Genomic DNA, 12,193 nt, shown 5'->3' with positions numbered 1-12,193 from the left:
AAGATGACCTTGGAGGCACAGAGAAAGCTGGTCTGGAACACATCTGCCCTCAGAGCCCACTGGTTCACCCTCCCCTCATCTCTCTTGGTTTCTGAAGCTTAAAATAGCCTGAACCGGTGTGGCCACATTTCACTGTGCTACTCAGAGAGAACCCCTAGGGTGTTTTTAAAGCTAGAGCTGAGCTCTTCACGGCAGGCTCCAGCTATGAGTTGTTCATACACACCCCAGCTCCACCGGGTCTGCTGCAAAAATGTGTTCTGAGTGCTTTTCTGCTAAGGCCCCATCTACAGGCAGCTCCACTTGCTGGGAGGGGTCAGATCAGTCAGCTACTTCATTTAATAAACAGGGATTTTGAAACCTTCCATGGCTGCTAGGAGTGCTGCTGGCCAGAGCAAAGTGACCACAGGTTCTAGGCAGAGGCAGGGGCTACATGATGGGGAAAGGCATAGCCTGAGAGTCATGCAATTGGTGTTCTAGATCCACCTGCGCCCACACCGTTAGGTGACCTGAAATAAGTCACCTCCCCTCTCTTTGCCTCTGTAGGTCTCTCAAACTGGTTCTGTTCTCCGCTCTGTACTAGTCTCATTCTTAGACCTTAGATGATGTCAAGATGGCTTCCAGCAGCTCCAAACCTACTTCCTCTCATGTTCACATACAGCAGGAAACAAAGAGAGCTTCTCTTCCGCTCGTTAGCCAGACCAAAGTCCTGCCCTGACCCTTGTAGCTTGAGTTGGGCCATGTGCCCATCTAGGGTAGGGGACATGGTGAGCTGGCCCACAGGGCCCACTCTGACCTCCTTCTGGGGCTTTGATATACTGAAAAGGCTGGAAAACTGAAATATACATCCACAGCCTCCCTCTAAGCTGGGGTTCTGCAAGCACATTAGGTCCCAGCCACAGGATGCGCTAGGGTGAGATTTGAAAGACAGCTTTGAGAGAGGTATTCTTTTCTTGCTCTGGCTCCTGGCCCAGGACAGTTGTTCCAGTGCCCAGTCTCTAGCTTCTCAGATGTTGAAAAGCTTCAGAACCCTGGACTGTAGCAACTGGATATGCTGTTGAATGCAGGGGTTCCAGTGGGGGCCTCCTCACTCTCTGCCTTCTTGTTTGATCACTGGTGGGCAATGGGCATCTTTCTGGAAACCCAGCCGGAGCCTGCTCCTTCAGTCCTTCCAGTGATTTCATAAGCACCTGTTGCTTTGCATTGAATACCTTTCTGATTAAAAACTGCCAGAGTAATTCCCTGTATCTGACTGCTGGACAAGACACCATCCCTGAACCAGTCACTGGGCCAGAGAGAGAGGAATGTGCTGATCGCCTAGAATTTGGACACGTACACCCGTCTCTGGGGTCTGTGTTGATCACCTCTGCCAACAGACACAGACTAAGAAAGAAAAGAAGAGTTTCCTGAAATTACTATTACTTTAATATTGCTAAATTGCTTTAATAATTAAATTACAATGATTAAAATGGGGAATTGAAATTGGGCAACTAAAATCAGCAAATGCCCACTACCTATCCCAACACAGATCTCAGGGTGGGGAGCCCTAGAAGGCAGATAAATGGAATAGCAGCAGACATCAAGATTTGGCCCAGGCCAAACTTAAGATGCAGCAGACATTGACAGTACCACACCCAGACACCCCCAATCCCCTTCGTGTGCCCACCACCTGGTTCCTTGAGGAAAACTCTCCTGGGTGACCTCAGTCACTTTGCCCACGCTCACAGACAGCTGGTGGGGTGGGCGCCTGGAAGCTCACCTTGCCCAGGTTGACCCTTGACCAATGACTGACTACAGCCTGGGGCTGAAAGGCCAGCTCCCCTGCCTCAAATATGAACTGACTCTAAGTTTTAATTTATATTCCAGAGCTCCCCTGTGGGGTTGGGCCAAGGTTGGGACTTGGCTGGAGATTGAACCTGCCCTTAGCTGCTTCTCCTTCCTTTTCCTGCTCCCCAAGTTCCTGGAGGATTTTCTGAATCATTGGCACAGGAATCCTCCTCTCAGGGTCTTCTCTGAGGAACCCAGCCATATTGAAATGGCCAGAATCATTCAGTGGCTTGGCATGAAAATGGTCACAGTTTTCAGCCAGCGAAAACTCTGACCTCTACTCTGCCTCACTTTGAACATGGCATTGTCAGTATTGAAGTGAGTCTTACTTCCCAGCTAAGATTCAGGATGTAACATAGGTTCCTTCTTTTTAGAAAAGAGACCATTCCTTGGGGATCTTCTATAATTCTTTCTTTGGATTTCAGCCAAGATTGGAGCCTTGCAAACCTAAGACAGCATCAATTAATCTTGTTTTTATTTTCACTGCTTCTTGATTAGAAAATATTAACTAGTTATCGGAGGTAACCCTAAATTTCTTAATCAATATTTGAATAAGGAATCTCTTTCCTTTCATTAGCTTGAGAAAAAGGTCATTCTGGTCTTTGTATTTTAATACTGATTTTTTTTTTTTTTTTTTGTAGAAATCGGAAGGGAGTAGAAGAAACTTATTAAGTGTCCTTTTCTTTTTCTGAAAAGTAAGCAAATTCATTGCACCACTAGCAGACACATAAAGGCTAAAACCTGACCTTGCAGTGCTCAAGAAAGATTCCTGACCCCAGCCAAGATGAACACTGGGAATTTCCTTCTTAAGCAGCGGTTCAAGTGTCCAAAGCAGTAAATGTCTTTGTCTTGGCCCCATGCAACCCACAATCTCGCTGCCTCCTACTGGGAGGGCCCGTTATTTGGGAGATGGTTATATTGTAAGAAAACCTCTGTTTGCCAAATTGGAGGGCTGGGTAATTACAATTCCAGGACTTTGTGTAGGTGGTTTCTTCAAAGGCCTTCATTTATTTGCTGCTTAGTGTAGAAGAAACTTCATTTATGCAGTTTCTTTTTCTCCCAGGGAGCCTAAGAACTTGGTACAGCTAATGGACTGCTTATCACTGACTTTAATATAGTTCCAGGCAACTTAATGCTAAAGCAACTTGATGATTTGATATGAAAAGCGTCTATTTTTACTGAGAATGGAAGATTAACTACTCAGGTGTCCATAAAGAAAACAATGTATCTGGCCAAAGTACATTGTAAAGTTTCTAGTAATCACATTTAAAAAATTAAAAAACAAAAGAAAGTAAAACTATGTTTAATAACATATTTCATTTAACCTAATATATCCTAATGTAGCTTTTAATAATTATTTGATAATTAATGTAACCATTAATGTTTGAAATGAAATGATCATTTCAACATGCACTCCATAGAAAAAAAATTTATAAAATATATTGCATCCTCTTTTCCTAATTTTTCTAAGTCTTCACAGTTCCATGTGTTTTCTGCACTTGGAGCACATCCCGCCTCAGGCCACATCTCAACACTCAAACCCCTGTGCCAGCTGCGGGATACTGCAGTGGACGAACCAGACAAAACTCATCTTCACGGAGCTGACACTCTAACGTGGTCTGGTCTCTGCCTATGCCACCCGACTGAAAGGACACGAGTGACCTCCAAATGGCCTCTTCTTACTCCCAAGCCTCCTTGGCATTCTCTTTGATGGCTCTGCAATGTGAGTCACATTTGATTATCTGTGCCTTGAAATGTTCTCTTCCTGATTTACAAAATCCAACATTCCTGGTTCCTATCCTGTCCCTCTGGAGTTGTGCTCACAGTGCTTTCTCATTGCCCTCCAGATACAAGTTCTCTCTACGTCGTCTCTGTGTGAACAGCTCCCAATCCCAGGCATCCAGGCGGGACCTGGCTCCTCACTCCCAGTTGCCTGCCCCCCACCAACACCTAAGAACAAATGCTCTGGACAAAAACCCTCATTTCTCCCGCTACCCATGCCAGCTCTCTTCCTTGATGCCCCAGGTTTCATCCATGTCACCATCACCACTGAACAAATATTCAGTGAGCACTTGCCCTGTGCCAGTCGTGAGGATACTGAAGTGGACAAACCAGAAAAAAACCGTCTCCATGGAGCTAGCATTCTAACGAGGAAGGAAGTCAAATACATAGTGTGTTGGAAAGTAATGTCTGAGATGGGGGAAAATGTAGCCAGATAAGGAGAACAAGGGGTGGAGGGGAGGGGCAGTTAGGTCACCTCAGCAAGAAAGGGACACTAGAGCAAAGATTTGAAGGGGGCAAGAGTTCAAACCATGCAAATACGTTGGGAAAGGCTTATAAGCCAAGAGACTTCATGGCTGGGGATGTCCAGTGTTTGGAGTTGGAAGAAACCATGCTACTGGAGTCAAGGGAGCAAGGGGAGGAAAGAAGGAAAGGAGATCTGAGGGTAGTGAGGACCTGATATGGTTTGGCTGTGTCCCCACCCCAATCTCATCTTGAACTGTGGCTCCCATAATTCCCAAATGTTGTAGGAGAGACCTGTGGGAGATAATTGAATCATGGGGGCGGCTTCTCCCATACTGTTCTCGTGGTAGTGAATAAGTTGCATGGGAGCCAATGGTTTTATAAGGGGAAACCCCTTTCACTTGGTTCTCATTCTGTCCTTGCCTGCTGCCATGTAAGGTGTGACTTTCACCTTCCACCATGGTCATGAGACCTCCTCAGCCACGTGGAACTGAGTCCATTAAACCTCTTTTTCTTTATAGATTACCTAACCTCAGGAATGTCTTTATAAGCAGCATGAGAACAGACTAATACAGGACCCTAGAGTGGCAGGCCATCTAGGCCATTGTGAGGATTTTGGTTACCCAGGGGTAGAATGCAGGACTGGTCTTGCCTGTGCTTTTCCATTCATTCAGTCTGCAGAGCTGACACTCGACCTCCCTTGATCCCATTTCCTACTCTTCATTTTATCCAATCTCCCCCACCCCCCTAACACATTGGTAAGTTACTCTCTCTAAAACACAGCAGTGGTCATATCCTACTTTTTCACAACTTATCCCCAGCACCTTGTGTATAAGGTTTAAAGCCTCTGATGAGTCATTTAGGGCCCCCTTGCACAATCACCCTTCCCTCTTTGCCCATGGCTGCACCTGCCTCCAGCCAGATTGGAGTTTTTGCAGTTGCCTCTGTGGGTATTGTAACCTCTCTTGTTTCCTGCACTTGGAGTATACTGAGTCACTACTCAGTTCAGGGAATAACACAGTATCTTCGGTGAAGATGTCCCTCAACCAGGGTCATCCCCAAGGGGTAGTTGCTTCTTTGAGCTCTCATAGTATTTTGCATTTGTTTTTAGCACATTTGCCATTTTTTTGACTTGCACAATAATTATCTTCATCTTATCCTCTCCTAAATTTGTCTAGAAAACTCACCTTTTTGGTCTGTGCAGACCTCAGCGTTCCTAGGGTTATGCCTCCCCAGAATGGGGTACCATGTATTTGTTGAATATTCTAGTGAATGAATGAATGAATCACAGTAATTTAATTAAATGCTGTGTTGTACAGTTATGTGAGGGCAGTGGAATTGGACATTTTCTTTCTTTCCTCTAATCTCCAAAAGGAAATTACTGTTGTATTACTGAAATAAAATGTTTATAATTTTTAAAAATAACTGTAAGTCATCATCAGTCATCAATCATCAATCATCAGGCAGGCAACTTAAACTTCTCTGAGCCTGTCTCCTCAGTTCTAAGAAGAGGACAAGCATTCTCACCTCACAGAGTTGTAGTGAGAATTAACAGGAGATCATGTATGAAAGATATTAGGTACCTAGCCTGGCACAGGATAGTTGCTCAGCAAAAATACATGATGATGATGATGATGGTGTTGATGATGATGATGATGATGATGGTAGTGATGATGGTAATTATGACTTTCAAAGAACTAAAAATGAAGTGCTTAAAAGAGAAGGTTCTGTCTGGGTGGTTGAGTGATCACAGCTCTCAATGTGAGGTAATTAAGTTTTCCCTCCATCTGATGCTATTTGCAAAAGCAAAGGTCATCTGATATATAGAAGGTTCCAGATATATCAATTATTCATTCCCATGTCTGAGACTTTGAAACAGATAAATTTCATGCTGGGACTACAGATGACTAAAAAGGAAAAAAATCTAGTTAGCACAGCTATTCAGTATGATGAGCTGTGTACAGCTGCTTTATTAGATGTATATGTAGTATTTTTAAAGGAGCACGTTTTTCTTATAATAGTTTTGTAGTTTTATTTTTACATTACAAAATAATGCATGTTTATTGGATAAAATTTGGAAAATACAAAAAATAAAAAAATAAAATCACACATCATGCCATTATTTAGGAGCAACAACTGGACATATTGAGATATATTTTTCTTTCTGATGTGTTTTTTTTTTTTTCCTTCTAACATTTTGAAAAAGTGCAATGTATCCTCTCTATGTTACTGGTTAAGATTCATTTAAATTCATTCTTTGCTAACTATTAATGACAAGAATGAAATAATACCTATGACCTTTCTCTTATGTAAAATATTATATTTAGTATATTACTTACTTTCTTCTTCCAACCATTCTCAGTTCTGGTTTGATCAATGTGGAATTTTTGGATTAAATTACTGTTACTAATAATATGTATGTTCTCTTTCAATAATTATTTTAATATTTACTTAATTTTTCTAACCATATTAGCAATAATTATTTGGATTTACTTATATTTAACTGGTTTCCTAGTTTAAGACCTATACACTTATTCTGTGTGTCCTTCCCATTCTTAAGTTATTTGTTTTACTTCATCTGTCATTTGACTGATTCTGGTCCTTTGGGTAACTTTTTTCAGCAGGGCATGTAAGTGGTTGACTTTCTGAGGTCTAGAATATCTGTGTGTGTGTGAACATCACTCACCTGAATGTAAAATTAGCAGTTCATAAGCATTTTCTCCCAAATTATGTAGATGTTGTTCAGTTGCTTCTTTTGTTTCATGTAATGGAGGAGAATTCTAAATTCACACTGATACTATTCATTTGTAATAATTTTCCTGGATGCTTACAATACTTTTTTTTTCTTTACCCTCGAAATTCAAGAAGTTCATTAGGGTAAATCCACTGATCTATTTAATAAATCTTGCCTGGTACTTAATGACTCATCTCTTTTCTTTAGCAATTTAGGGTCACTGTGTTTGGTAGCGGGGTCAGAAATAATGGATTTCAGAGTGTCTGAAATCCAGGCAAGTCCCAAGCTTTTTAAATAACTGTGTAAGTAAAAGGCAGTGAGATGTGGTAGAAGGAACCCAGTCTGTTGAGTCAGCTCTGCAAATGATCAGCTGCATGACCTTGGACATGTCACCTGATTGCTTTTGGAGCCTCAGTATCCCCATCTATAAATGGAGATAGAAAGAACTCCTTGTAGATTTGTTGTGAAGAATAAACAAGGAAACAGTCAGGCCTGTTATAAATCATATCTCCTCTTCTGCAATGTGAGGAGAGTAATTCCTTCCCAGGCCAAGGCCATACAACTTTGGTTCAAAAAAAAATTCAAATTCTATATTGGAACTCAGAGCTGCTTTTCTTACTAAAGGGAAAGGGTGTTGGAAACATGGCTCCCTCCTCGAAGGATGGGAATATTCTAGTGGACCAGGGTGTCTGCCAAGGGGGAGAATGAACATCAGCAGAACAGACTCAGTTACAGGAGCACAAACTGCAACCTTGGGAAGAGCAGAGGGAAAAGAAAGGCTGTTTCTTTCTTGGCCACTGACATATGCCTCTTGTCCTGTCTTGGGTGTTCTTTTGTCCTTGTCCCATCATGACTCCAAACCGTAGACATGGTGTTGGTAGACCCAAGTGGCCCACAGTCCAGCAGCATTGCACCACCCAGGAGCCTGTCAGAAATGTAGAATCTCAGGTCCCATCCTGGAGCTACTGGATTAAAATCTGCAGTTGAACCAGATCCCCAGGGGATTCAAGTGCCTGTGAGCTTGAGAGGCTCTCATCTAGACCACATCTTGGTCAGAACCAAAGTTTTCGGTGACTTCTTTGTTGTCAACCAGTGATTTTATTTTCATGCCTTTGGAAAATAGCAGTGAAAGCACAGTAGAAAGTTCTAGAAGTTTCTAGAAGAAATGAAAGTAAAGCATATAGAATTTTAAAACACAGAATAAAGTCTAGTGGTTTCTATCTCAGCCAGTTTCATGGGAGCCAGGGAAGGATCTGGTTCTTTTCCCTGAGGCTGCTTTAAACTGCTTCCTTGCATTTTAGCACTTGGCAGGCTCAGGATCATTCTCTTCTGTACATGTTCTCAGCCTCTCTGCTTGATCACAACGATGAGAGCACAACCGCTGAAAACCATAATTGTGGCATGCATGACTCCTGTGGCGCCCCCATGCCTCATTCTGAGTCCATAGATGTGGTCACAAAACAGAAATTGGCATGCAATGCTACGGTTTCTGTGGGTGTTTTGCGGTCCCAGCCTTGATCTCTCTGGGCCCCAGGTTGTCTCTTGCCTCTTCTCCAGCTACCACCTGGATGGTGAATGTGTGTCCCCAGCACTGGCCACCAGTCCCTGGCCAGGGGCACAGGCAGAGCCACAGTAGACGCTGGATGATGACTCCAAGACTTTATGGCTACTGTCCATGCAACTTGAATTGCCAGAGAGGTAAAATAGGATGTCATTGGAACGGGGGCCTAGGCACTTTCTGAGGCTTTCCACAGTCTGCATGTGGCTGTCTGCCTCAGCTGCATGAGTTCAGGGAACGTGTCAGTCCTGTCCACTCTTCTATCTGTAGTACCCACTAGAATGTCTGGCATATAAGAGACACTTACTATATACCTGAACCTAAATCACAATGCAACAAAGAATCTGCATGATCTTAGACCAAAAGAGTGTGATATGGCTTAGTGAGAAATAAAGCTTATACCCAATCTATTGATGGGGGCCCCTGCTGCCTTCTATAAGAATGGCATAATTCCTCTCTGCTGCAGATGGTTGCTTCTTTCTTTCATTCTTGAGGATAAAAGTATTCTCATTGGTTTTGTGAGCCAGGTGGAGGAGGGAGGAGAGGCCTGTGAGCATAGTCTGCCTGGGGAAGGGTGAGATCAGAAAGCTGGGAAGCAGGCTTCGTGTGGTGGCTCATGCCTGTAATCCCAACACTTTGGGAGGCCAAGGCTGGAGAAGGGCTTGAGCCCAGGAGTTTGAGATTAGTTGTAGTGAGCTATGGAGTACACTACTGCACTCCAGCTTAGGTGATAGAGCGAGACCCTGTCTCAAAAAATAAAAAAAAAATTAAAAAAGAAAAAAAGCTTAGAAGTAAAATAAAGTGTGAGGAATGTGAAGATTTCGAGGCAGTCTAGCAGAGAGGAATGGGATAGCCAGGGAGGCTAGAGAAAATGGGAGAAAACCTGGGAACAGCAAGACCAGTTCCCAGGAACAAAAGGGGACTAGTACCACTTCAGGAGACCAAGGAACTGGGAAGGAAAAGCACCCAGAGGTCACCGCAGCGTCATGTTCTGTTGCAACTCCGCCCCATCGCCCCCAAGCTACCAGTAAAGTCCGCCAAGTGCCACAGTCTCGTAGCAGGGTGTCTTGTGGAAAGCAAGCTGCGTTCGACATTTGGGTGGGTGAGAGAGAGAGGCAGGCAGAGAGCACAGTCCAGGAAGGCAAGCTGTCAAGTGAGGAAACTGAATCAGGGAAGTTGCTGAGGCAGGGACTGGGAGCAGAACGCAAGGCTCCAGCAGGAATCTGCAGAAATCCGGGAGTGGATGCAAGCTGGCTCCTGGATGCGGGATGGGGCTGGGAGCCAGTGAGCGTCGCACTGATGGGAAGGAGGGAGCCTGAAGGCTGGAAGATTTCGAGACACCTGGTTGCTGTTACATGGGTTACATAAGGCTCTGCCCAATTTACAGAGCCACCTCTGGCTCTGCAGGGAGTCGGTCTTTAGCCTGTGGAAGCCGCCAGCACATGACTGAATCTTAGTCACAATGTTGTAAAACCTCTCTGGAGATTCCTGGACGAAAGTGAGAATTGTCACTATTCAATGACAAATGAACCGGAATAACCAGGGTTGGATGACCTCCACCAGTGGCCTGGGCTGCTTCCCATGACAGCAGAGCCCTCCCTACTTAAAGGGACAGAGGTGCTGATCACCCCATAGGCCTTCTGATGTGAAAGCCCACTCACTCTGGGGAAGGGCCCTTTCCTAAGAAACCCACCTAAGTTGACCTCTGAGGCTCTATGGAAAAAAAAAAAAAAAAAAGAATAGTCACAGTGGTGTAGTGAGGAAAAAATAAACAATCTTATTACTTGGAGAAAACTATTTTAGAGAAAAATTATACTTTAAAAAACCAGATGGTTCCTTTGTTTCCAATAGTTGCCTATAAATTCTCTATTTTTCTGGTCTGTGGGATTGAAATTGATTGAAATTGACATTTTTTTTTTTTTTAGCATGAGTCAGTTGACAAGAAAATTGAAAAAACAAAATGACCAGTGCCAACAAGGCTTGTTTTTTTTCTCTCTTATTTCTTTCCAAAAAAACTATGTCCAGAGGTTCTGATAAGCCTTAAAAAAAAAAGAAAAAGAAAGAAAAGAGAAGGAAGTCAATGATCTGTTTTTAGAAGCCTCTAGCAGTTCCCTTTCTGAAGCTGCTGTGCAGATTTGTGCACACATTTTATCCAGCTGCCGTACATCTGGAATCTTGGAGTTGTCCCTCTGGCTCTCCATGAAAAATAGCAAAAAACCCACACCATTGGTTTTCTGACCCATGTGGTTTCATAGCCTTTTCCAGGAGGTAAAATCCAGACCTGAGCTATGGAAAATTGCTTCTCTTGGCTTGAAAGTCATCGTTTAGCAAGTGGTGTGTTTCAGGGAAACTGGTGGGCCCAAAGATTGGTTAGTATTTGCTGCCTCCTGGGGCTCCCAATCAATCAGCCACTTGGCTCCCAGAGTCACCAGTCTCCATGTTGCAAGGCTCACCAGGGGCGAGGAAGAATGTGGCACAAATGTCACTGAGAACAGCCTTCCTGTCTGGATGTTTTCTGCAATTTCCTCCAAGTCACCATCACATATACAGAAAGGCCAGTGGCTGACATTCGTGTCTTCCACTGACTACAAAGTGCCTCCTGTCCCAGAGACCTGGAGGTGGCCACGCTTTGGTACAGCTATGTGTCACTTTTTTCCCCAGCCGCATGACCCACCCGAGATGCTTCACGCCAGCTGTGCTGATGAACATCAAGAAAGAGGCTGCAGGGACTGGTAGAAAACCCACTGACTGATTATGCTTGACCCATTTCTCCAAACACAACACACATGTGGGAGAAAGGCCACTGGGCTCTGAAAGCAGTGAATCAGCTTAGTAAACAGTCTCTTTCCCACCCCTTCGTAGAAATGAGTCCCCAAGGATGGTGAATTTTCCATATATGACTTTTAGAAATAGGGTAGAATTTGGGGTGGGGGCTGGGAGAATAATGAATGGATTTAAATCAATAAATACCATATATATGGTCTGTCTTCGTTCCAATGGTGCTTTCTTAGATGCACCATTCTCCGAAGTCCATGAGAAACGTCAATGGAATCCCAGCCCCAAGCTTCAGACAGTGTTTATGCATTAGCACAGATGCCAGCCTCACATCCCCCGTGCCAACCTGCCTAACTCTACCTACTATGAACCCCTGTAGCATTCACCATCTGGGTGCCTCATTTTGCACCCAGGTGGAACATTTGATGACTCTTAAAAATAATAATACCAACCTTTCTAAGTGTTCTTTCTATTTTTCAACTCTTTTAAAAGTCCCCGAAAGAGAAATCTGTGCCCTTTGTATCCCCGGCATCAAGTTCAGGGCCCTCCCTACAGAAGGTTTCAAAATAATTTAATGATGTGGAGTCTCATGTATAAGCAGATATATGGCTCACCCCAAGTGAGGATAAGTATCCTGCAGTAGGAAATGACAAGAACAGTAGTTCAGTTCAGCAAACATTACTGATGTCTTCTTGGGGTCATAGCTAAAAGAGACTATAACAGAGAGGAGCTCCCAATTCCAAAGATAAATGTCATTGTGCTGGGCATTTGGCCATTGTCAATGCGAGCTATAGTCATGGACGCAGGGAGTAGAGAAAATCTGAGAAGCCACAGTAATCAAAGTTTTAAAAGTGTAGACTTGCCATGGGTTATGGAAAGAAATAGGCTGGTGTGCTGGAGCCAGCTGTTAAATGCCCAAGAAAATTGCTAGAATTTTGAGAGCCAGTTGTCAAACCATTAAAATTGACTTAACTTGAAATTGGCTGTCGATAAAGTATTTACACCATGGAAATCAGCTATCACTATAAATCAGAGCTCCTCCCCCACCTCATCCCACC

The sequence above is a fragment of the Papio anubis genome, chromosome 11, assembly GCF_008728515.1.
Source record: "Papio anubis isolate 15944 chromosome 11, Panubis1.0, whole genome shotgun sequence".
NCBI lineage: Eukaryota > Metazoa > Chordata > Mammalia > Primates > Cercopithecidae > Papio > Papio anubis.
The sequence above is the reverse complement of the archived record's forward strand: the minus strand, read 5'-3'. Positions refer to the sequence as shown.